Source organism: Montipora foliosa, chromosome 2 (genome assembly GCF_036669935.1).
Source record: "Montipora foliosa isolate CH-2021 chromosome 2, ASM3666993v2, whole genome shotgun sequence".
Lineage (NCBI taxonomy): Eukaryota > Metazoa > Cnidaria > Anthozoa > Scleractinia > Acroporidae > Montipora > Montipora foliosa.
In genome coordinates, this window is record NC_090870.1 from 43,342,164 (window position 1) to 43,366,109 (window position 23,946).

Sequence of the window (23,946 nt, forward strand, 5' to 3'; positions counted from 1 at the left end):
TAATGAGTAAATGTAGAGAAATTTTTTAGCGAACACAAGGAAGAAAACACACCTTCAAGGACATCCTTGTGGTCGACCCTTCGTCGCTTTCCAAGAGGAGTATCATCAATGTCTGTGCGTGGTCCCGCTTTAGCGAAGAATTTAAAATTATTTTCCCTAGAATAAAAGGATATTAAAACAATCATTAAAAAAATACTTATATTTGCATACAATACCATACCAATTCCAACTCAGGCTTACCTTCGTCTTTGTTCCAGAGAGAGTAGATGGCTTGCAAACTTTGAGTCCGCATTGAACTCACATTTTAATTTCGCCGAGACCCAGGAGGAATAAATAATAGCATCGAGCCAAATCCTTTTATGTCCTGGATCCCAAACTTTCCTTTTTGCCGCGCTGCTGTCGTATATCCTCTTTCGTCCGCTACCAGCCCGATGACCGCCAGCACTTGACATTATAAATGACGAAAATAGTGATCCAGGAGCCAAAACGAATAAAAATATCGAAACAGAAAGCTTATTTAATTACAAGAGATTGATCCTTGAAAGTAAATGTCGCTTCTCGGCTAGAGATGGACGTGATAGAAAGCGATTGAAACAGGCTGACTGAGTCTTCGACGGAATTTGAAAAAGTTGGCCCGACTTTTTCAAAGCGCCTTTCATTGCTACACGCATGCGCCTGAGATGACATAGTCCCTTTAAGCAGTTGGTTTTTGCGAGCATCCATCTTTGTCTTTCCAAAAACTGGCGTTTGTTTTTCTGTTTTTCGAAATTAAGCGAATTTCCGAAACTGCTGAAATTGGAGTTTATGGAATATACACCAACTGCCAGAGACACTGAAGACTCGCTGAGCTCCACACTTAAAAATCGCATTGTAATGTTTACTTCGTAAAAAAAACAACAACGGAATCACAGTTCCACGATGGTCGTCACGCAGTCACGCAACGTTCTCTCGTGTTGTTGTAATTGTCAATGTTGTTGTCGGACTTTAGTACAAACAGTTTGTAGTAAAATCAGAGTCGCGCAGGAAATTTGCTAGCCAATTCTAAATCGGACCTCAAGGGATCGAATCCAGTTTTATGATAAAAAAAGACAACAACATTGAGAACAATTTTGCGAAAACAAGCAAATGAGAACGTTGCGTGACGACCATCTTGTTCATCCCTGTCCCCGGCCTCGGCCCCTCGTTTTGTGTTGCTGCATGCCTCGTGCAGTTTCAAAGCGAGTCCTGGTGCACAAATGAGTTGCGTAATCTTATGCAAATCAAACTCATTTCCTTCACAATAGTTGAGCACCAACCGAGAAACAGCAACTCGGAAATGGCCCATTAGCACATCCTCTTCCGAGGCAACAACCAAAAATGACTGACATTCCGCAAATGGTCAAAGATGCAATTCTCATGGCTAGCGATCCAGTGCCTGAAGATTCGGTAGAGGTAAGAGGATATGACTTCGGCAATGACGTGAACTATCGCGCGTTACTTGACTCGTACCGGACATCAGGATTTCAGGCAGCACACTTCGGAAGGGCTGTGGACGAAGTAAACGAAATGGTAAGACCTTACAAGTTTAGCCCCGGACACTATTGTGCATGTGTTCGTGTAGCGGCATCGTCTGAAGAACATGTCCATTCATTTGGTCCTGTATGTTTCAATATGGAGAGCACACATCTCCCACCAATGTTGGCTGAGTTCGATTCACCGGTTCGGCGTCATGCGTTGTTGAGTTTGTTGGTTATCGATCTAGTTTTTCTCCGGATACTCGATCGAGTTTTCCAGTATTTTTTTATTCCACTTAAACGGGCACTACAAGACTGGAAACTGCGGGGGACACTGGCAAGTTCATTATTCTTTTTTGCACTAATTTGGCCTTGCTCAAAGGAGACCTTCAAGAAAAGCGTTAATATATATATATATATATATATATATATATATATATATATATATATATATATATATATATATACACCCGTTTTCAAAAACGTTGCAATTTCAAAGTATATATGATATATATATGCCTTTTGTTTTCTCATCAGAAAGGTGAGACACGGATCATGTGTATTTCACGCTGAAAGAACAATGCGTTTTTCTTTTAAAAAAAATAATATTCAAAAATTGACGAGAAAAATCCCACAAGCTATTTGAGGGAAATGGAACAGTATTTAATTGATTCAACCGGGAGTTCTTTAATCCTAATTTTTTTAAATGTTCGTTACGGGAACTAATATTTCACGGGTAGTAATCACAAAGAGGTGTGGTCTGTAAACCCACCAACAAAACAACCTTCGAACCAACCAAAATTTATGACTCATTAAGTCATTTAAGCCTTGGAATGATTCACCATGCACACGGGGTTCATGCCAGCAAGGCCGAAATCGAGAAAAGCAAAACAATGAGTAAAGTGCTACTCATGCTTCCTCGCTATTGCATCAGGAGGCTGACAATAACTCGTGGCTTTGTGGAGATGACAAGAAATCGCAAACAATAAGTGTTTTGGGGTAGACTTTCATATACTGGACTAAAATGGCGGAGGACAAAAGAATTATTGTTATTCCGATTAGGCCTTGCTAATTGGCTATTATGTTCACGTTGTTCTTTTGTTTTACGGGCATTAATTATTTCGGATCCGGTATATGAAAGACCAGAACAAAGCGAATTGCGAAGACAATATTCCCAACAAACATTATCCAATTATAAATTCGTTAGACACCTTTCAAAACTCAAAGATCAAGCCATAAGTAATGAAATATAGGAAGTTTTCAACCAACCTCTAGAGACACCAATAACAAAATAAAGAAAAGTACGACTTCTGGTGGACGAACAAAAGAAGCTAACGAAAGATCTTTTGTTTTCGTCCACCAACATGGCGGCGATGACAGTCATGTGAAAACCTTATACAACTTAACTTTCTCCAAAAGTAATTTACGTTCTACTTTTTTTTTTGGCTTTTGAGTTGAGATGTGTGGCGAAACTGCTCTGTTCTTCATGGTAATTCGGAAAAGAGCTGACTAGTAATCACCATCTTCATAACCCGAGCAGTTCTTTCAGTTAGGAAAAAAAACACTGAGTTGTTAAGTTGTTAAGATACTGCCTTTCTCACATACCTTATTCTTTTCAATTATAAAAAAAAAAACGAGAAGAAAAGGTATGGTGGATGCTACAAAGAGGTAAACTGGTGAAATTCAAACAAAGCCTTCAAAAGGTTTGACACCAGCTATTGTTCTTTCCTTTTGTAAATATGGCCCCCTATTGTTTTTTTCTGTCAACACCTTTCTGATGAGAAAACAAAAGGCATATGTATATCATATATACTTTGAAATTGCAACGTTTTTGAAAACGGGTGTATGTATATATATATATATATATGTATAAATGAATGAATAATCAGGACACGATCATACTTTTGCCTCTCGTTTTCATACAGGCCTGTTTCGTACAGGACGTTCAGTTTGTCCTGCACTCATCAGTGTGTAACCAAGAGTGATTTTATTCGTTGAAGATTACCGCTTTTTAGTCATACATGGCCGTTCGTGTTGCACGCTCCTATTTACCTAACGTTCTTCAATAGGTATTTCTCATTGTGTCTACATTTACTAATCAACTCGTTGCGCTTATTGAGTGTTGCTGTTTGCGGCTGGCATATGATGTAATATTTTTCAGCTATGCATAAATTACAACGTTTTGTCGCGTTAGTATAATGCGAGGCGTGACAAAGAATTTTCCACGAAATTGTATAGTCGGTCTTGCTGTCCTTTAATTGCCAAATGTATTTGCTCAGTTCAGTTGAGTTGCTCTTCGCTCTTGCTTTAAACGATGCTTTATGGTTTGCGTACCTTGCTTTGAAATCAGTTGCTGTGAGTCCTACGTACTTTTCTTCCTTTTCGCTGGTCTTCACCGTTGCCTGATACACGATGTCTCTTGAGAGGCATTTTCCTTGTAATGGGCACGTGGTATTCCTCGGACAATTGCATTCCTTCTGGACATTATCTTTGCTGCCTTTTGCCAGTTTTCTTTTGTTATTTCCTTCGATGAAACGCAACAGAGCAGTTCCTTCGATGAAACGCAACGAGTTGATTAGTAAATGTAGACACAATGAGAAATACCTATTGAAGGTCTTGTGATCACGCTCTCTCGAAGATGTATTAAAACAAACGCGCAGCTTGACTTCTCTGTCTCCTGATATTAGACCAACAAACACAGCACTTGATACAAAGAGGGTCAAGGTTTTGCATGTACTGTATATTAACAAGTTATCGTGCAATTTGGGACAAATCAGATCGCAAATTATTCAAAGGAACTACAAGTTGCACTCGCCCTGCCCTACGGGCTTGTGCAATTTGGTTGCCTTTGAAAATTTAGTCGAGCTGATTTATCCCAAATTAATTGCGCTTGAACGATGGTAATTACCCATACAAATTCATTGGCAGAAAGTGTCTTTTCATTTTTGTCCAAAGAAAATCCGTTTTCACAAAATGACAATCATTTTTACATGCTAATTTTTAAGACAATCTTTATTTTAGAATACCCATTCTCTCATTTGCATACGAATAGGGTGTATTGTTCAGGGCTTTCAATAACTTTTGCAGTAGTGACTGTGGTAATCAATGTAAGCGGCGGTCACTCTTATCTTTTACAAGGGTTTGAGTGAAAATCAAGGCAGAGTAGCCGGCGGTGAGAGACAAATTTCTGACAAACAGACAGCGGTATACCACCGGTGACCGGCTTCTAATGAAACCTCTGATTGTTATATGCCTCATTTTTCAAAGGATGCTGCTGCAAGAATACAACAGCCAGGAATTCCAGAATTGCTCCCAATTTGTTTTTCAACAAAAGACATTTAATGACACAATTTGCCCTGGGGGAGGAGGGGCGGACTCCCATATAAAAAGGGGAGGGATGCTCGTCGTCTCACTTAGGGGTGTAACTTTCGGTCTCACGTAGGGTGTTCTGGGAAAAACGCCATCATATGTAGCCCTGAAGATCTACTTTAGGGTTGCACGCGACGAAATATGAAAGTGTATATTTTCTATGTTTCTTTTTAATTCTTTTTATTTACTCGACTGATTCATATAATGTGTAAAAAGGCCTTTTTTAGGGGTCAAAGAAGCCTCGGCCATGCCCAGATTGGTCTTCTTTAGGGGTTTAATTTAAAATTTCCAACGAGCATTCCTCCCATTTTTATGTGGGAGTCTCCCCTCCCCACCTCCCCCGGCAATTTGCACATTAATAACCAGCAGCATAGAGCATTTAAGCTTCATGGGCCTAATGTTTCACAAAGCCTAATATTTTACATCACCCCTCTGAGCTCCTCCCGCAGTCATCACTGGGAGGAGTGATGTAAAAATGCTGATTTATGTACCTTAATTGATGGAAGATTCTAGATGTTGCAAGTCTAAAGGCAAAGGGTGTGTAAGAGAATGTCATAATAAACAACTTAAGCATGAGCATTTCAATGAGTACTTAAGAGAGAAATGACCCCCATAATGCACACTTATCTGGAAAATTATTTAAGCAATCTCGCCTCATATAGACACCTGAAAAATTCAGCTGGCTCCAAAAGGATTCGAACCCATGACCTCTGCGATGTCATTGCAATGCTCTACCAACTGAGCTATAACTTAATCAAGTCCTTCACAGGAAGAAATAAGCGCAACAAATTAGCTCAGTTGGAAGAGCATTGCACCAGCATCACAGAGATGGACATCACAGATATGGGTTCCAATCCCACTGGAGCCACCTGAATTTTTCAGGTGTCTTTTAAAAGCGACAAATTGCTTAAGATTGTCCAGCAAAATGCAACAGGTCACTTGTCTCAGTCATTCATAACCTGCACTTGATGATGATGAATTTTTTTAAACTCGGGTAAAAATGAGGCTTGTTAGGCCTCTAGCACTCTAGCAATAAATAGAAAAAAAGTATGAATATAAATTATAGTATTATTGTGTCGCTGAACATTCAGCTTTGTTTTTATGAGTTTGGTTAAACGTGCACGCTGTTTACGTTTAATATCGCTCGCGCGCTCCACTTGAATTTATATGTCGCAAGGCTCGTCGCGTAGAGCGTTTGATTTAAAGTCACGTAATCTAAGATTTTCAGTTGTGCAGAAACAACCAAGCTAACCAGTTGTTCATCATGTTTGCTAACCAGTTATTGTAATTGCTAACCAGTGATTCGCTAAAGTTTTACCGGACTGTTTGCTACAGTGTACGTTCAATTACAGAGACAGTCAAGAAGTAAGTTTTCAGTTAGTTTCTAAGTTTATTTTCTCTTTCTTTTGAACATTTGTAAGGCCAAGTGCCAACGCAATTTCTTTGTATTTTAGATCAAATTGTCTTGTTAAATTAAATACGGTTCTTTCTCCGTATTGGCATGTTTGGTCTCTTGTTCAACGGAACAATTATAAGTATAAATATAAATTCTGGTATGAAATTACAACTTACTTAGTTTTCTTATCTCATTCCTGAAAAGGCCAAATTTGTCCACTGATTTTACGTTATCAGGTAATGCATTCCATGCCTTAGCAGCAATGTAAGAAGTTGATTTAAGGCTGTAAGTTGTGATCTTTAAGCTACAGGTAAAACAAGTTTGTGTTTGCCCCTGATATTTTTCTTTTTTTCTCTTACTTTAAATAAAGATTGAACGTACTGAGGCATGTTGTTGTTGAGGGCTTTAAAAATTATATAAAGCATATCTTGTTTCCGTCTACAACTGAATGGGTACAACCTATCTTTTAACATAGACTATCATATCCATTAGAAAAGTCATTAAATTCGTATCTGAGGGCCCTCTCGTGTAATCTCTCTAATCGGTCACTATCTTCTTTGAGACAGCAATTCCAAATGGAACTACAACAAGAAAAGTGTGGCATGATAAATGCCTTATATATACGTATCTTTGACGAAAATGAAAGAATGTGTTTGAATTGATTAAGTACACCAATTTGTTTGCCTACTTTCTCGATTGACTTAGATATATGACTCTTAAAGTTTTACTTATTGTCAATTACAACACGTAAGAATTCAACATTATCAGTCGCTTTAACTTGAGAACCATCAATGTCCAGTTCTACTTGATCACTTTTTCGTTCGGGCAAAACTAGGAGTTTGCATTTGTCCAAGTTCAGGGTAAGACCACAATCACAAAACCATTTGGAGGTGACTCCTAAATCCCAAGCGAGTACAGCCTGATCCTCGCTTGGAGCTATATCACTTGAAGTTAATTGATTGTCATCGGCATAGTTCGAGAGTTTAGCCTCTGTAACGAAGGAGAATAAGTCGTTCAAAATGATATTGAAGAACACGGGGCCTAAAACAGACCCGGCTGGGGAACTCCCCTGTATATCTTGACAGTGTCAGACTTGGCATTGGCCACTTTAACATGCTGTCTCCCACCACTGAGATAATCTTTGCACTTCAGATATACACTCATTTCATTCAACTTTTAGATAAAGAAGAAACTTGAACCAATTCCAGAACCTGGGGATGGTGTTAGGAATCTTGATGGTGGTGAGCGACCAATTGACAACTGCACAATATTCCTAGGATTCACTTCAAATATGATCTCTAGTGGTGTGAGAGAGTCAATAAAATATCTTCTCAAAAACAACATGGTAAGGCAGTAATCAAAGATTTGAGGTGTCCATTCTTGTATGGCTAATGGGGATAGGGATGACGTTTAATGAAAGCAATTTACTTTTTAAATCAGGCAGTTACAAAAGTTGGACCAAATCAGCTCTGATCAACTCAGATCGCTCACCTTGGATTGACATAAAAAAAAATGGTAAGGCCTCAAGAAATCACCCTAACCGTAACCTTTTAGCTAACCTTGGTGAAATTGGTGCAAAGATCGAATAGTTCTGGCTTACAAAACTGTTTTCGCTTGATCCGAGGTGAGCAATCTGAGTTGATCCGGCCTGTCATTTGTACCTGCCCTTTTAAATCAACTTGTGTTCTACCACTTAGTTTCCATGCTGTTATTATTCACGTCAAGCCAAAATTTCAGTCTGTCTAAGAATGCCATATTTCTTGCTTGTGGCATTCGATGAACTGGGCTTTACATATTTCAGTAGTTATTCATAACTATTAACACATTTCAGGTTGACTACGTAGTAACAACAGCAGGAGGCATTGAAGAAGACCTCATGAAATGTATGGCCCCGTCATATCTTGGAGATTTCTCATTACGTGGGGCCGAACTTCGAAAAAAGGGAATAAATCGGATTGGTAACCTTATTGTTCCGAACAACAACTATTGTAACTTTGAGCAGTGGATTTTACCAATATGAGACAAGATGCTACAGGAGCAAAGCATGCTGGTATCAATAAAAATACATTCATACTTTTTTAGGCTTCTCAGTATTACATTGTTTCATTGTCTTCCAAGTGTATGTGAAAAACAGCAATAATAATAATAGCAATAATAATAATAATAATAATAATAATAATAATAATAATAATACAAATAATAATAATAAACTGACTATACAGTAGAGTCAGCCATTTTCTTCCCTCCCTTTCAAATCGCACATTTCAAGCCACTAGGTGGTCCAGACGTAATCGTTTTACTCTCCCATAATGCACTTTTTTTGCATTCCCCTTGCTGTTCTTTCCAATTCTTTCTCGTCACTCCTCTTCCGAAACAATCCATCACCGTTGGTATCTCTTTCACTGTATACCCTTCCATTTGTTCACGTAGCTCGAAACTCAGTTGCTGGTACTTTTGTTCTTTTTTCCGTTCTTTTCTCTTCTCTGTTCACTTCAATCTGGCATGAGACATCTAAAGCATAATCTCCTTCTTCTCTGTATCTTCTAGTGTTAAATCTGGTCTCCTTGCTGTGCAATTCATTTGTACAACTTTTCCCCATCATTTACCATCACATTCCCTTTTTTCCATCTTTCGGCATTCCACTTTGTTCCTTCCGGTAACTATCCATTTTCATATTATAACAATCCATATTATTATTATTATTGTTATTATTATTATTATTATTATTATTATTATTATTATTATTGTTATTGTTATTGTTATTGTTATTATTATTATTATTATTATTATTATTATTATTATTATTATTATTGACAGATGTCATACCAATGTTTTATGTTTATTTGAAGAACGTGGTTTGTCTGTTATTTCTAACTGTAAATAGATATTGATGTTTTAGATGTTAGGGGACAACTTGTAACATTAATCTAAATGTGTAAGCACCTCATTACTTGCAAATTATATTAATTACAACAAATTAAGATGCAAGTTTGGAACAATTTGGAATTCTTCTTTAAGATGTGGGCAGGATTGTCCTTGAAATTATTTAGAGTTTCCCGCTGGCTGAAGCATGAAAGAAGCAGGAAACAGATTTATCACGCTGCACTGGGGAGTCTGGGTTGTGGCACTTGCCTGGCTTTGAGACATGTGCACTGAGCATATGCAGTTTTTGTCTTCTGCCACCTTAGTGCAAGATCCCTCCCACCCACCCAGTGTAGTGGTAGAATTATGGACATTGGGGACAGTGTTTAATAGTGACACTTTAAAGCCAGTAGTAGGCCAGCATACAGTTGTAACGTTAATTTTTAATGATATTTGTGTAAATGTGTTGTGTTATGTTATGTTAATAAAGGCACTGCTGCACTTTGCGGTAGTAGGCATCTTCAAGTTGGCAACCCAGCGTGAGAATGGGTAGCCCTTTTTATAATTGATCTAAATTTTGTTTACCTTAGTAGTTCCATTGGCCAAATTGCTACCATAACAGTACTACAGCTGTAATTCAACTGAAAAACGTGCCACTACTACTGTTACTGTATTATGGGGATGTGCCTATAAGGTTGCTTAGATACAAAACGTTTGTTTTCCTGTTTTATATTGCACTCGTCATTTTGATGTTAGGGAACAAAATGGACTCCCTCTAAAGTTATAGCAAGGCTGGGTAAAGAAATCAATAATCCAGACTCGGTTTGGTATTGGGCTTACAAGGTAAGATGACAATATGAAAAGCTGTTACTATTATCCTGTCAAGTGATCGAGATATGCAGAGTAAAAATAAGGAAATGTGCTTTTTTATTGCAATTCAAGTTTTATGATGCACAACTGTTTTATATACATTGTCACATGATTTCTAGTTCTCCTTGGAATGAATAAGCATAAGGAATCTTTTTTCAAAACCAAACAAAATTAGTCTTTGGAAAAAAAATGTAGGGCGAGCTGCTTTTTTTCTTGGTGGCTTCATGGATGAGGACAATAAACACTGTAGACCGGGCCGGTCTCTCTGAGACTGCTGGTTATTAAGTGATTTGAAGACTGTGCACCGGTGGTTCAGTTGGTTGAGCACCGGGCTGCCATGCGGGAGGTTGTGGTATTGACTATGGCTGGACCAACCCTCAGGGTCTTTAACCCATGGACTCCCAGGGGTGCCCCATTGACGAGTAAAAAATCGTCTGGTGTTAGACAGAGTAAAATACTAAGTATGGCCGGTTCAGGCCGGCTTGGTAGTCAAAGGGTTAAATAACTGAGAAGAAAGTGATGCCTTTGTAATGACATCTGCAAATGGTTAAACTAAGGACAATAAACCGTAGGCCGGTCTTGAAACCCTTCAATGTTCATAACCGCGTGGGGCGTAAAAGAAGCCACACACTATTAGCAAAGAGTAACGCATGGAGTTCCTGGTGTTGTGGTCTGTCCTCTGTGGCATATGGTTGGGAGGATAAAAGCTTGGAGACCTAGCTACACCTTGCTACTCTAAAATTCGAGGGTAAATAAATAGATATGATGATGATGATGATGATGATGATGAAGATGATGATGATGATGCAGGCCTGCGGTTTATAGTCCTTATTGGAGAAGACCTGACACTCTAATCATCCGCACATGAAATTAATGAAGCCAAACGTTCTCTTTAGTTGCTTTATGACCCTGTGCATGGGTTAATGGTGACCTTTTCACCAAGATATTTGGCCAGTTTGTTCTGTAACTGACTGATAACATGCAGTGTAATGCACATTTCTCAACAGAATAACATTCCAGTGTTCAGTCCTGCCCTCACAGATGGTGCAATAGGAGATACATTATACTTTCAATCTTACAAGAATCCTGGTTTAGTAATTGACATTGTAGAAGGTAAATATAAACCACAAATTAATGAAAAATAACTACACTTGTTCATGTTCATTTTTATTTTTACAACAGACCAGGCTCTCGTTGCTCAACACATGGTTAGCACTAATCAGCGTTAAATACCATGGAAACCTTTAGGTTCCGATACCTCTTAACCAAAGGTTAGCACTAACCAGGCTTCGAGCAATCTGTCCTAGGTTATTGTTTTGGATAAGGAGCCCCTCCCCCCTCCCCCACCCCATCCCCCCTTGTCCCCCCATACTTGGGTCAGTTGTTGCTGGGTATGTGCCGCTGGCCGCTTGGAAACCCCTACCCCTATAGACATCTATTTTATGGCCAATCGTAAACCCTGTCTTCGTCTCTTAGGTAAGTGAGATTTTAGCAACCCTAACTTAGTCACTTTCATAAAGCCTTTAAACTAGATCACCCTAAAATGAAATGACGCATTTGGTGTACTAAATGAAGAGTTTCTCAAACCCCCCTAGCCAGAATTTCTTATCCCCAAAATACCGATAATTTGCGATGCCATTCTAGTAACTCTGTTGGGAACTCTGTTGAAAATGCAACCCCACTATAGTCAATCCTGTCGTGAAAATGCAACCCCATCCAGCGGCACATCCCCAGTAACCCGTTAATAGGAAGTACCCCACCCCCACCCCCAGATGAAGAGTTACCGAACTGAGAAAACGCTCCCTGGAAAATTATTGAGAATTAAGTATAACTGATTCATTTTATTATTTGTTTGTTTGGTTTTGTTTTTCAGATATTAAAAGAATGAATAATACAGTGCTGCATGCAAAACATACCGGAATGATAATTTTAGGAGGAGGACTGAGCAAGCATCACATATGTAATACTAACGCGATGGTTGGTATTTTTTTAATTGGGTGAAATTGTTTCCAGCTATTGATAGGGCTAAGGTATCTGTACGGAAATAAGAAAGTTGCGATTAAGTTTATTCCAAACATCTAAAAGTAGAAAAGTTTGGGAAGTGTCAAGTCCTGTAGCACTAGGCACTAATTGGACACACCATAAATAACTCAAATTAACTCAAATCAAATCAAATGTTGGTTTTTGAGGAGAGGGGAAAGCCGTTGTGTCAGGGAAAAAAACTCTCGGAGCAGAGTAGAGAACCAACAAACTCAACCCACATTGTACTCTTATTCTGGGAATAGAGCCACATTGGTGACACCCTGCGAGCAGAGCCTCCTTTAAATTTGTCTTTTTCTTTACTGAGGAGGAGAAAAGGAGGCTCTGCCTGAATCGCGTCAACTCTTCGAAGCCGCCGCAGCCCGAACTTCTGGACTAGTCAATCTTGTTTGCTCTCGTCAAACCGGTTTTTCCAGTGCGAGCATCCGTTAAGTGGTAAAACCGATGGTTATAATTTAGCCCGCTGTACGTGAAAAACCAAGATGGCGGCGAGATCTGGTATATGAGGCTTGGGTTCAAGACTGTATCCTGGCAACATGAAGGCCACACTCAATAAAGATTTTACTCGATTCATGCAGAGTCTTTCTCGAGAACGCCAAAATCCGGAGCAAGCAAAAGAAAGGCTCTGCTAGCCGAGTGCGTCTACTCGAATCCGTTTTCATTTGAAAACGCAACTTTTTCTAAACGCATACGGCTTCCGTCCACACGTATCCGATGAAGACGATGACTGAAAACGGCACTTTTTAAAAACGCTCTCCAGAGTGGAACTTTTTCAAAACGGTGTTTTCGCTTGTACGTGTGGACGGACGAAACCGGAACTTTTCGAAAACGCTTACGTGAAACTGTCAGTTCCAGCACTCCGCGCAATATTATTAACGTATTCAAGATATCGGACAGGCGCTTCACTTTCTCGTCTTTAAAAGTTGGGCTATTTCAAAATCTAATTGCCTGTTTTCAAGCAAATTTAGCTTTGCTATTTCTTCAAGCTGACCATTCCAGAAGGCGGTAGAACATTATTAGGTTACTTTCACTAGCGGTGTCAATAGGCGGAAGGTTGAAACGATTTGGTGGTTGCCCGCCAAGACCTCGACGATTTTATGTAAGACCTGGACCTACCAGCGCTTTGTGGGAGAACCTTCTAGCCCAAATAGTTATCGTAAAAGCTTAACGTAAAACAATCTCGTTCCCAGAGCCCACGTGTCTTTTGTTCAAAAGACACGTGGACTCTGGGAACGAGATTGAATGTAAAAGCGAATACTCATGCGTCAAGCATGCGCAGTGGGGTTATCGTTTTCAAATCGATTCATCGTATACGTGTGGACGGGTAAAAACGATGCGAAAACGCTAGGTGTGGACTCGAATTTTTTTGAAAACGGAGAAAAAAAGTTGCGTTTTCAAACGAATAGCGATACGTGTGGACGGGGCCAAACCTCGATGGAATTTGATCGTCCGGGTGAAAGGAGACCCGAGAAGGAGTGTTGGCAGTGATCGAGGTTTTAATAACCTGAGCGGAAGTCATCTTCAGAGTCAAGTGACGGTTGGAAATTCAAACGAATGTAGTGATGCTCTGGTGTTTGTTGTGACTTAGCGTTGAAAAAGTAATTTGGTTGGTTGTGAGGATGGTGAGTGGTGATTGGTGCATTACCATCAGATCCGCTTTGTAAGTGAAGGTCGCAGTAGATTTGAAAGCTGATAGGAAAGAGTTGTGTGTAGTTAAGGTTTTCTTTTAAGTAATCGTTTCTAAGGCTCAGCTGGGCGGGTAGAGGTTGGTAACTGTTTAATTTAGCTTGTTCTAAATTTGTATTTCTTCCTGATTTGTTATTGAATTCCCGTAAAATAAAATGAATTTTTATTTTCTGTTAAGGAAGGGTAAAAGGTGTAAAAAACTAATTTTCCAAAGAAAAGCTCCGTTGCTCTTGACCTTGCTTTGAAAAGAGGTTTGAAGGTCAAGGAGCTCTCAAACTGCCTGAAAAACGTAAGAAAAAAACGTCAAATGTCAACCCTTTTGGTACCATTTGTGTTTGTTTAGCGCAACGGAGCTGACTTCTCGGTGTTTGTGAACACTGGCCAGGAGTTTGATGGGAGTGACACAGGAGCAAAGCCAGACGAGGCCGTATCATGGGGAAAGATTAAAAGTACTGCCTCTCCAGTCAAGGTATCTCTATCATTACTCTCAGTATTCGGAAATAAATCAAGTACAATCTTTATCGACGTGTCTAGTTGTTCTAGCACCTTATGGCGCTAATTTGAGACAGACACAATCGATTAGGGATGGCCCCATACCTTCGCCGAATTTGAGCTTCATCTTCCGACAATTCACCGAGAAAAGCGATCCTGAAAACCGTAATAAAGCTTTCTTAACATGATCGGTGCAAAATTCTCGGCCAAAGGCATTTGAGGTATGCGCGTCGATTGAAATCCACTAATCAGCGTATCGTGGTAGAGTTGTGGTTTTGAACTGTCAACGGTCGCGATACGCTGATTGGTGGATTTGAATCGACGCGCATATTATGGTTTTCAGGATCGCCTTTCTCGGAAGCTCAAATTCGACGAAGGTATGGGGATATCCCTAATCGATCGGATGCTGGTGAGGCCGGACGTTTCGTCTGGTTGTTTACCACTTCACGTCCGGTACTTTGACGCTATAAATTTTTAGATTTGTTGGCTTTTTTTTTTTTTGGACTTGAGTATCTCAGAAAGCCATGGGCTGAAGAAACACTTAGACAATCGTGCAATAAATCCTGCAAACTAACAAGAAGTCTCATCGCGTTCCAATGCACTTGCTTACCAAACATAATTATCGATTTAATACCATTTTATTCACACGGTAAGTTAACTTTTCTGGTTTTTTTCTCCAATCTCAAGAATGTAACCAGTATTTCTGAGAGTTTCAGACCTCCTTGAGGCTTCGCTCCCAATACACTTGCAATCAGTCGTACAACGGAAAATAACCACGTCCGGTACTTTCGTTATCAAATCCGGTACTGTGCAAAGCTTTCGAAAACCCTGAGTTGAACCAGGGACTGACAGGATCAAATTCAAGGAGTGATCAGAAAGGGTGTTGAACCCGGATCTCGAGGCAAGAGCCATAACCACTGGGCTGCACTGTCTCCTTCCCTATGTAACAAGCAGTATGGTCAAAGTCCTTGTCATGGTATAATAATTGCAAAATTAGTCTTGGAATGCCCCAGAGAGATTGGTGAATGAATATACTCAACTTTACTTCCCTACACTTTCTCCTAAGCATTTTGAGGGCCGCAATATTCGGCTCGATAACCCAACTGGTAGATGGTTTTTATTCACCAGTATTGTCGGTCAACTATCCAACCCGCTTCGACGAGGCTGGCTGACCTTGAAGTTTGCGCACAGCATACCAATCAATACGCAAGAAATGCGTAACATTAAACTAGAAGAATGTTGCAGAAGAGAATGTGATTTTTCAAACGTAATTCGAAAACCTTTGTTTGAAACTTCCTGCCAGGTTTACGCCGACGCTACTATTGTTTTCCCGCTTCTTGTTGCCGAGACATTTGCCCGGAATTTCAAAACAAGCAAGTAGGCGTTTGGTATCAAGGAAACAGCTCGTTGCTAAAAGAAACGGAGGGCTCTGGGGACAAGAATGGTCTTCAGTTGACGCCTTGCTCTTCAGTAAATTGCTGTACTGTTCCACTGTTCCTCATACTTCAAACACTACAGACCTTTGCTGCTCGCATGTTTACAGGAACTAACAAATTTGACCATATCTTGCCCGTGTTGAAAGACCTCCTCCAAGTATCCACGGCATTTCAACCTCTAATTTCATTGAATCTCTTTAGGACACAGCTCTCTTGTTCTTAGGGTTAGGCTCCATTGTTTCTTTTGTATCGTTTTTTGTGTCCATTGTTTTCTGAACCAATCCCGGCAGTCGTTGCGGCCCGATTTTGAATGCAATTTGGAATAAATGAGCACGAGTAATTTTTTTCAAAAACGACCAAAATTACACGAGCAAAATCATGTGAATAATAACAATAATAATAATAACAATAACAATAATACCAGTAATCAAGGATTAGTGAGGTGAGTTCGATCATAGTTAATGCATGGCGATGGTTATGAAACTCGACAAGTTCCTTTGTTTGATGTTTTTGTCCGTATTTTTGGCCTTGACCCTGCACAAAACACACTTTTGTTCGATACGATAACCAATCAAATCTTTCGATTAAATTATGCGCGACTAATTTGGGAACCCGTGCGAGACCAAAACAAAAGATTGTGCAGGGTCACGGTCAATTCAACATCGATTGCGACAATATTGTTCTCGCTTTTGAAGGTTTTAAGGTTTCATAACCAGTCCCTAGATTAACTATGGTTCGATTCCTGTTTTGTCATCGGCGATGCATTTGAAAGTGGTTGTATATTTTAGGGAAAATGGTTTCGTATCCTTTCCCAGTATTTATTCAGTAATGAAGGTACCACCTATAAGTATTTTTAACAATTATTCCTCGAGCCCGAATGGGCTCTGAGTCAATAGCCCACGAGGCCGAAGGCCGAATGGGCTATTGATTCTGAGGCCATGAGGGCGAGAGGAATAATTGTTTTAGTAAAATCCAACTAGTTGGTCAAAAAAATATCGAGACAAAACATCTTTCGCTAGTTAAAGCTAGACTTTAATCCTTTTCTGCCGCCAAAACATTACAAATATGACCGGCGCTTTCGCTACAAGTGGGCTATAACAAATAGCCTATTAGTAGCTCAACCAATCAGAACACAGCATTGATAATAGACCACTAGTTGGATTTTACTAATGACTGTTATCTAGTTGCTAATAATTTTATTAAAAACAATATGCCATTTTCGAAATATCAAATATTCAGCTTGATAGTGAGGACAAAAACAATAGAAACACGTTGGAATGAATGTGAAAAATATTTACATATCATCCACTTTCCTTTGTCCTCACTGCCTCACTATCAAGCTGAATTATAATATATCGAAAAAGGCCTATTATGGAAGACACGAGTTATAATGCAATATCAGTTTTTTGGGAGTAGCCTAGCTAGATAGCAAACAGCGTGACTTCCCGGTGTGTACAGCACGGGGTATTGCCGGACCCCCATCCAAGTAGTGACCGCGGCTTCCTTGAGCAACGCACGCGTATCGCGTCATCACGCGTTTTTGTTGTTAGATTTCTTAGAATGTTTAAGCTATGGCAAGAAATTCTCGGGCTAAATGGAGCAATCTGATTGACTGGTTTTTGGTCGGGATTTTAACAGTACGGACCATTACCATGGAAACGGTTCGTTTCCGTAGTTTTCCCTCTCCCGGCGGGAAATTGAAGTTGAGCGAAAGAAAAAGTTTTTCAAAAGCGGAATTTATTTTTCATCACAACAGTACAATTATAGCCAGCGGAATATAGTTTTACATGTAAAAGGTTACCTTTCAAAGTTCACTGGAGGAAGACGAAGATTACGAAGATTCACCAACTTAGGAGAAGCGACCCATCGCTCAAAGAAACGATCAATCTCGACCCCAGAGCTCTTCTCTTGACGTAGGGAGAGAAGAGCTCTGGGGAACCCTGAAACAAGGTGTCTTCTCATTGGTTTTCGTGAAGAACAATCAAAAGCGTCTCTCGTTGGTGCATTCACTTTAGCACGAGGAGTGAGCAAGCGCCGTAAGGTTCAAATAGCCAATTTTTGGCTATAAGAGCCCTACTGCGCATGTTCTACACAGAGTTTCCCAGAGCCTCGGGTTGATCCGAGGCTGTGGTGACGAGAATGAGAAACGATGCCATGTAATAAATAACTTGCTAACCTCACTTGCGCGGGACCGTAACGGGGAATATTGTAATATTAGCCACGACCTCGGGCCAATATTCCTCCGTACGGCAATCGCCCTCGGTTAGTACTAAGAGGTTATTGTTACGTCTTTTGCATTGAGTTACCTCTTTTATGCATTTCTCTTAACCAGTCAGAATGGAGAAATTCATGCATATTATTAAAGTATTCATGCGTTTGTTATTACACTCTTACACTTAAATGTATTATAGTCGTACTTTACGTCATTTTTGTTTTAGTAGGGAGATTGAAAATGTTGATCATTTCGTCTAAGCGAATCAAGGGATTGTGGGTTGTGGAGGGCTTTTTACATCACATAGTGAAGCAACGCTGTTCGCAGCAAAAATCGATCAGACGTCCTGCCATAGCCATCACAAGGATAAGCCTTTAAGGCCACTTCACTCCTTATCTCTAGTATTAATATAACTGAAGTAAGGTGCGAAAATCATCATGAAGGGCACCACAAAGAAAATAATTAACTTTTATCCTTTGCGAGACGGAGCCAGGAGCTAGAAAAAACAAGGTACTCACAGTAACTTTAGTTAGGACCGACAACGCGTGGACCAAATCGAGCGGGAAAGCACACCTGTCTAAACTGCGCATAGTACTCACTTTCATTCTGGAATGAAGGCCAGGGGAAAAGAAACCTTTGCTCTGGATCGAAACTCGCATTGATTCAACCAAACAATTATCAAGGTACAGTTTTGTCCGTGTTTGCTGCCTTTATTATCCAAATCGATCCAACCCCTGCTCGAGACGAGATATTGTGCATACTTTTCACTTAATGTATGGTCCCGAGGGAAACAGTTAGTTTTGTTTTCTAGAGAGTCCCGAGGGAAAACAAAACTAACTAGTTCCCCGAGGGACCAGACATAAAGTGTTTTGTTATATATTTAGACTTTCCCTTCAACAATCGCAGCAACTTGGACAAACAAACAAAGACGGCACCATGAAAACATAACTTCCTTATTCACAAGCCTGCCGAATAAACAATTTACAAATGTTTCAAAGTACCTGAAAAAGGAAGAATACGCCTTTATAACCTCGATAACGAATACAGAATCATTTGCAACTGTAAAACTGATCGTAACATTTGCTGCAGAAAATGCTCCGGCGTTAAAGTTTACATGCTGTTGTATCCGGCGGGGGGAACAACCACGGAGTTGTATCCCCCGGGCGGACTCCCATATAAAAATGACGGGGGTGTTCGTCCGAAATTCCCTAAGAGGTACCAAGCCTGTCTTGTGGGCGTGGTATGAAATTTTCTTCACCCCTAAGAGGTACCAAATTATGGGTTTTAATTCGAAAAAATTAAAAATTAGTTAATTGTCAAATGCCTCCTGTTATAATTTTTCGGCTCAATACCCTAAAAGATACCGCTGTAGCTCCCGCTGTGGACCTTTTCAGGATGAACACCCTAAGAGGTACCAAAACCGCTTTTTTAAGCCCTAAAAGGTACGACACGCATCCCCATCCTTTGTATATCGGTTCCCCCCCCGGAATTTTATCCCGGTCGGGATAAATTTGAATTTGATTAGAGCCACGTGACCGAGAATCAACCAATCACAGTGCTCGTTTTGTTGAGTGAAAGTCTAGGTATATGACAATGTTGGTTATTTGAACAGAAGAAGACCGGTCACATTTTTTTCGTGTGCGCGTCACGCAGAAAAACTTGGAACTGAATATCTCTAATTGGATGTTTTGGCGTGTAGTATCGCGGAGTATTTTTACTCAATCATTGTATTTTCAATCAGAATACAGAAAAAATCGTGAACTTACTCCTCAAAACTGCAAGCGTAAACATCTAATAAAGTTCTAATGTTAAAATTCACCTTGCAGTTTATCTCAATAGAGCAACAATGGATCTCATTGGGCACATTGAGAGTCCAGTTTGGATCATCTCGTACCACTGCACAGCTATTCCGTGAGGGACACTGAGGGGAAAAACCATAGCTCTGAGCAACCGCTCAACCTGCTAAAAGTAGTGAAACCCACACGCCAGAAAGCCTGTGGCAAACGAATTTCCCAATTGTGTTTTTAATTGGCTTTTTAGTGCTTTTAATTTTCATCACTTGCAAACCATTTTTTTTTGCCCACGGATTACAGTAAGCCATTTAAAAGGCACGAGCCAAATGTCAATTGCTGTTCAGAGATCAAGTGGCCTAAACAAGATTGGACCACATAACGCGCGAGAAACAACTGCCAAATCCTATCCCCTATCAGATGGCAGTTAACTTTATGCAGTGGATAACTCACTACCCAAAGTACAAAATACAGTTCACGTTAAAAGTTGGCCAAAATTTTCTTACACACCTTTTAACTAGATGTGCTTAGATTGTGCATATTCGCAGTTATGAGGGCATATACTGAAATGTTTTCAGAGATTAAAATTGACGGATATTGACTTATCCTTTGAACAACTGGGGACAGGTGTACAAAGTTTTTTTCTTTTTCCGCGCCAACTCGATCTAGTGCGGCAGCTCTCGTGAGTTCAGTCTGTTATTTTCAGCTTGGGTAGGAAACCAAGTACTTTGTACTTGTAGAGAACCAACAAACTCAACCCACATAGGATTCCGAGTCTGGGAATAGACGCAGTGCCACATTGATAGGAGGAGAATGCCCTCACCTCTGAGCCAACGCAATATGATTTTGAAAACCAAGACACAGGGGGTGTATGGGCCGGACAAAATTATCTCCAAAGAGTGTGTATCGAGAATAAACCCTGTTCAGGTTACCCCATTCATTGTTTGATGAGCTGTAAGAGTAGCTTATTCAAGCGAGCGTCAGAATAAATTACAAAAGAAAGGACGAGCAAACTAAGTATTTCATTCTAATGTTCCGAAATAAATCTCTAAAGTATTTCTCAGTTAGGATTCTTAACTTTTGTTGTTGTTGCTCTGTTCTGTCGTTTCATTGATTGTGTTGCATTGGCCCTGAAAAGCCCGTATGGGGAGTGGTCTATTAACTGTATATTAGTTCCTCATCATGTGACAGTCTCAGGTGGACTGTTAATGTCTCCTTTTCTTTCCCACAAGCGTGTAAATGGTAATTTATTTAAATCTCTTACAGCACAATCATGTGGTTTTAGTAGAAGTGGTTTATGGTTTCAACATTCTGGTGGGCCAACTTTGGCTTTCGAGACCATGGTCAATGCCTTGTTTCCACTCCCTTCGCGCCTCTTCCGTGACCACCCAACCTTCCTGTTCCTGATTATGAGTCGCTCACTCATCAACTTACAAAAACAGCAGAAAACCAGAGTTACATGTATCCTATAGGCAATCTTTGACTCCATAATCCCTTTGACCTTATTGCCTCGGGTTTGTATTCATTGCCATATATAAGTGCTCTGCTAATCAAGGAGTGTTATGAAATCAAATAGAGCTAAAGAAGATCAAATGAAATGTGCGTTTTGAATAAAACAAGAAAACTGGGATACCCGGAGAAGAGATTCTCGGAAGTGAAGATCCAACGAAGCCGATATTACGCTAGTCTCCTTCGCAGCCGTTATTAGGGAGCTTAAGCAACGACAACGGCGACGGCAACAAGAACGTCACAAATTTGCATATTTAGTAGGCAAAAACAATAGCTTTGCACGCCCCGCACGTGCGTTTTTCACTTTTGTCCATTTCTTTGCCGTCGTCAGCAAAACTACAACGTGAAACAGCCAAATTTGAGGTTTTATGGACAACGTCATTACTTAAGGATAAATTTTCATTTTCTGCCCTTAATTAAGCGCCGTTCCTACCAGCGTCATTTTTGAGGAAGTACCACACCCCCGTCATATTAAAAAAGTTGAAATAGTAACGAAGCGATTACAATAACGCGAATTTATATTTTGAGATGACGTTCTCGTTGCCGTCGCCGTTGTCGTTGCTTAAGCTCCCTATCAGGGTCGTCACGCAACGCTCCTCCCAACTAACGGCTGCTCACGAGAGACACATTCCTTTCCCTTTGTTTTTGAGAACCAATAGAATGCACGTTATTGTTATCGGCTACGCCAATCTCGCGTCGCGTAAACAACCAAATAAAATCCTCCTTCAACGAGATCTATTTCTCGAAGGCGAAACAACAATCACAATGTGGCCAAACTCGCCAGTGAAGCCGTCGAATACCATAGGTAGAGCTTGAAAAATGACATATTTTCCAGAGCCAGTTGGTAAACTAACAAACACATCCTTTTTTTTCAGCACTGCGGATATAACCGCTTCTTTTTGATGCTTGTTTAACTCGCTAAACTTGAATTGTTCACACACTTTTGCAAAAAAAAGAAGATAGATCCGCAATGTTTGCCTTCAGGTAATGGAGAGGGACTTGGACCAGCAGAATATGGAAGCCTGCTTCTTCCTGGTCAATTTTAGGAAAAGGAATGTGTCTCTCTCGTGAGCAGCAGTTAGTGGGGAGGAGCGTTGCGTGACGACCCTAATAACGGCTGCGAAGGAACCTAATATTACGCCGATTTTGGGAAGTGAACCAAAATTTAGTATTATCGGTCACTTATCCAACTTGCTCCGACGGGGATGAATTTGGCTGAACGTGAAGTTTGCGCACTGAATATCAATCAGTACTCCAGTAACACGTAGCCTATTTGACCTGGAAGAATTTTGCAAAAGAATGAATAAATGAATTTATCAGATTTATAAGTTATTTGAAAATTCTGTGTTTGAAATTTTCTGCCAAGTCTACGCCGATGCTACCCTTGTTTTTCCTCTCCTTGTTGCTCCTAGTTTCACTGTAGGGAAAACAGGATTACCACTGGCGGTCGGATAGTACAATTAGTGTACTGACAAATCAGTTATTGGGGAGAAACTGACTTCTTGTTTAAAATAAATAATGACCCCTTAAACTACAATTACATTGCAATTAATCTGCCACGAGCTTTTCAAATCCTGCCGTCAGCATTGGCTGAGCATTTTTCTTCGGTAGACTGCCATGCCAACAGCCCTTCTTTGTTTGTCCACCCGCGCGCTTGTTGAGTCACTCGTCTTTGTCACGCAATTGAGAGAAACGGCCGAGGAAGGCCTGAGGAATCATGATGCTACATTTTAAAAAATGATGCGCGCTCAATCAAACGGCATTTTCCACTGATGAAGGGACAGTAGTCCCGAAACGTCTGCTTCTAAATAACTTTAGCGCTGGAGAACACTAACAATTTTTAACTTTTAGTCGATATACCCATATTGGGGAATCTCTCCCGTTTCACTCGATTGCGTGACAAAACACGAGTGACTCGACAAGCGCGCAATGGAATGCTAGGAGCCAATGTCTTCGGTAGTCCTAAATTCGTCTCGTCAGAAGGGGGAAAGTACTCCCTATAATGCCCTATACGGGGAGGCTCCGCCCGAAAGGGGTATCATTTTCCGCTTCAGGTATATCAAAGGGGGTAGGGATTCACGAGTCGAAGTATATGTAAGGGTAGGGAAATCTGTCATTTAGATATTTAAAAGGGTCTTTCATTAAAATATTTCGAACACATACCTTATGACTGTACTGTTTTAATTTATTGAACGCAGAAAATGAATATCGAAAACCGTGTTTCAAGTTTATTCGACCCTGAAAGACGGACATTATAAGTATACTCTTGATGAAAATTCACCCCTCTCATCTTTGCAAAGCTTCTGACGTTTTGTGTTGTCTGAGCCCGTCACCTATTCTTCGGACGACAATTCCTTTACAATTGCCCCAGAGGCCGTTCGATTGGTGACCAGGTCTGTGCAGACAAGGCATTCACAGCAGAGGGGTTGCCATGTTTCAAGAAGCGGAGCACGGGAGGAGAGCATGGTATTTGACAGTCGCATCACACGAGTTGTGAAACCAGGACGCAGCGTCACGAGCAATATAGAGTTAAGGCGATCGACACGTAGAAGAACAGTCGTTAAACACATTTAGTATATGTTGTTTACCCACGTGTGGCCCACGGAAATTCAGAATGTTTGTTAAGACATAATCAGAGAGTTTCTCTTTTACTTCTCTCCACGTGAAAGATCTCGTTTGAAGCAGTACAACCGGTCTATTGACCTTCTGCATCAGGGGCACCCAACGTCAATTTTCGGAAAATATCTGTTCGGAAGACGATTTGAGATCTAGAATTTTCGGAAAATTGGCT

At 40.3% G+C, this 23,946-nt stretch overlaps 1 pseudogene; it reads left to right on the forward strand.

The window, feature by feature from the left end:
• The first annotated feature begins 960 nt into the window (after positions 1 to 960).
• LOC137990830 (deoxyhypusine synthase-like) lies at positions 961 to 15,637 on the forward strand (annotated as a pseudogene).
• Positions 15,638 to 23,946: the final 8,309 nt, after the last annotated feature.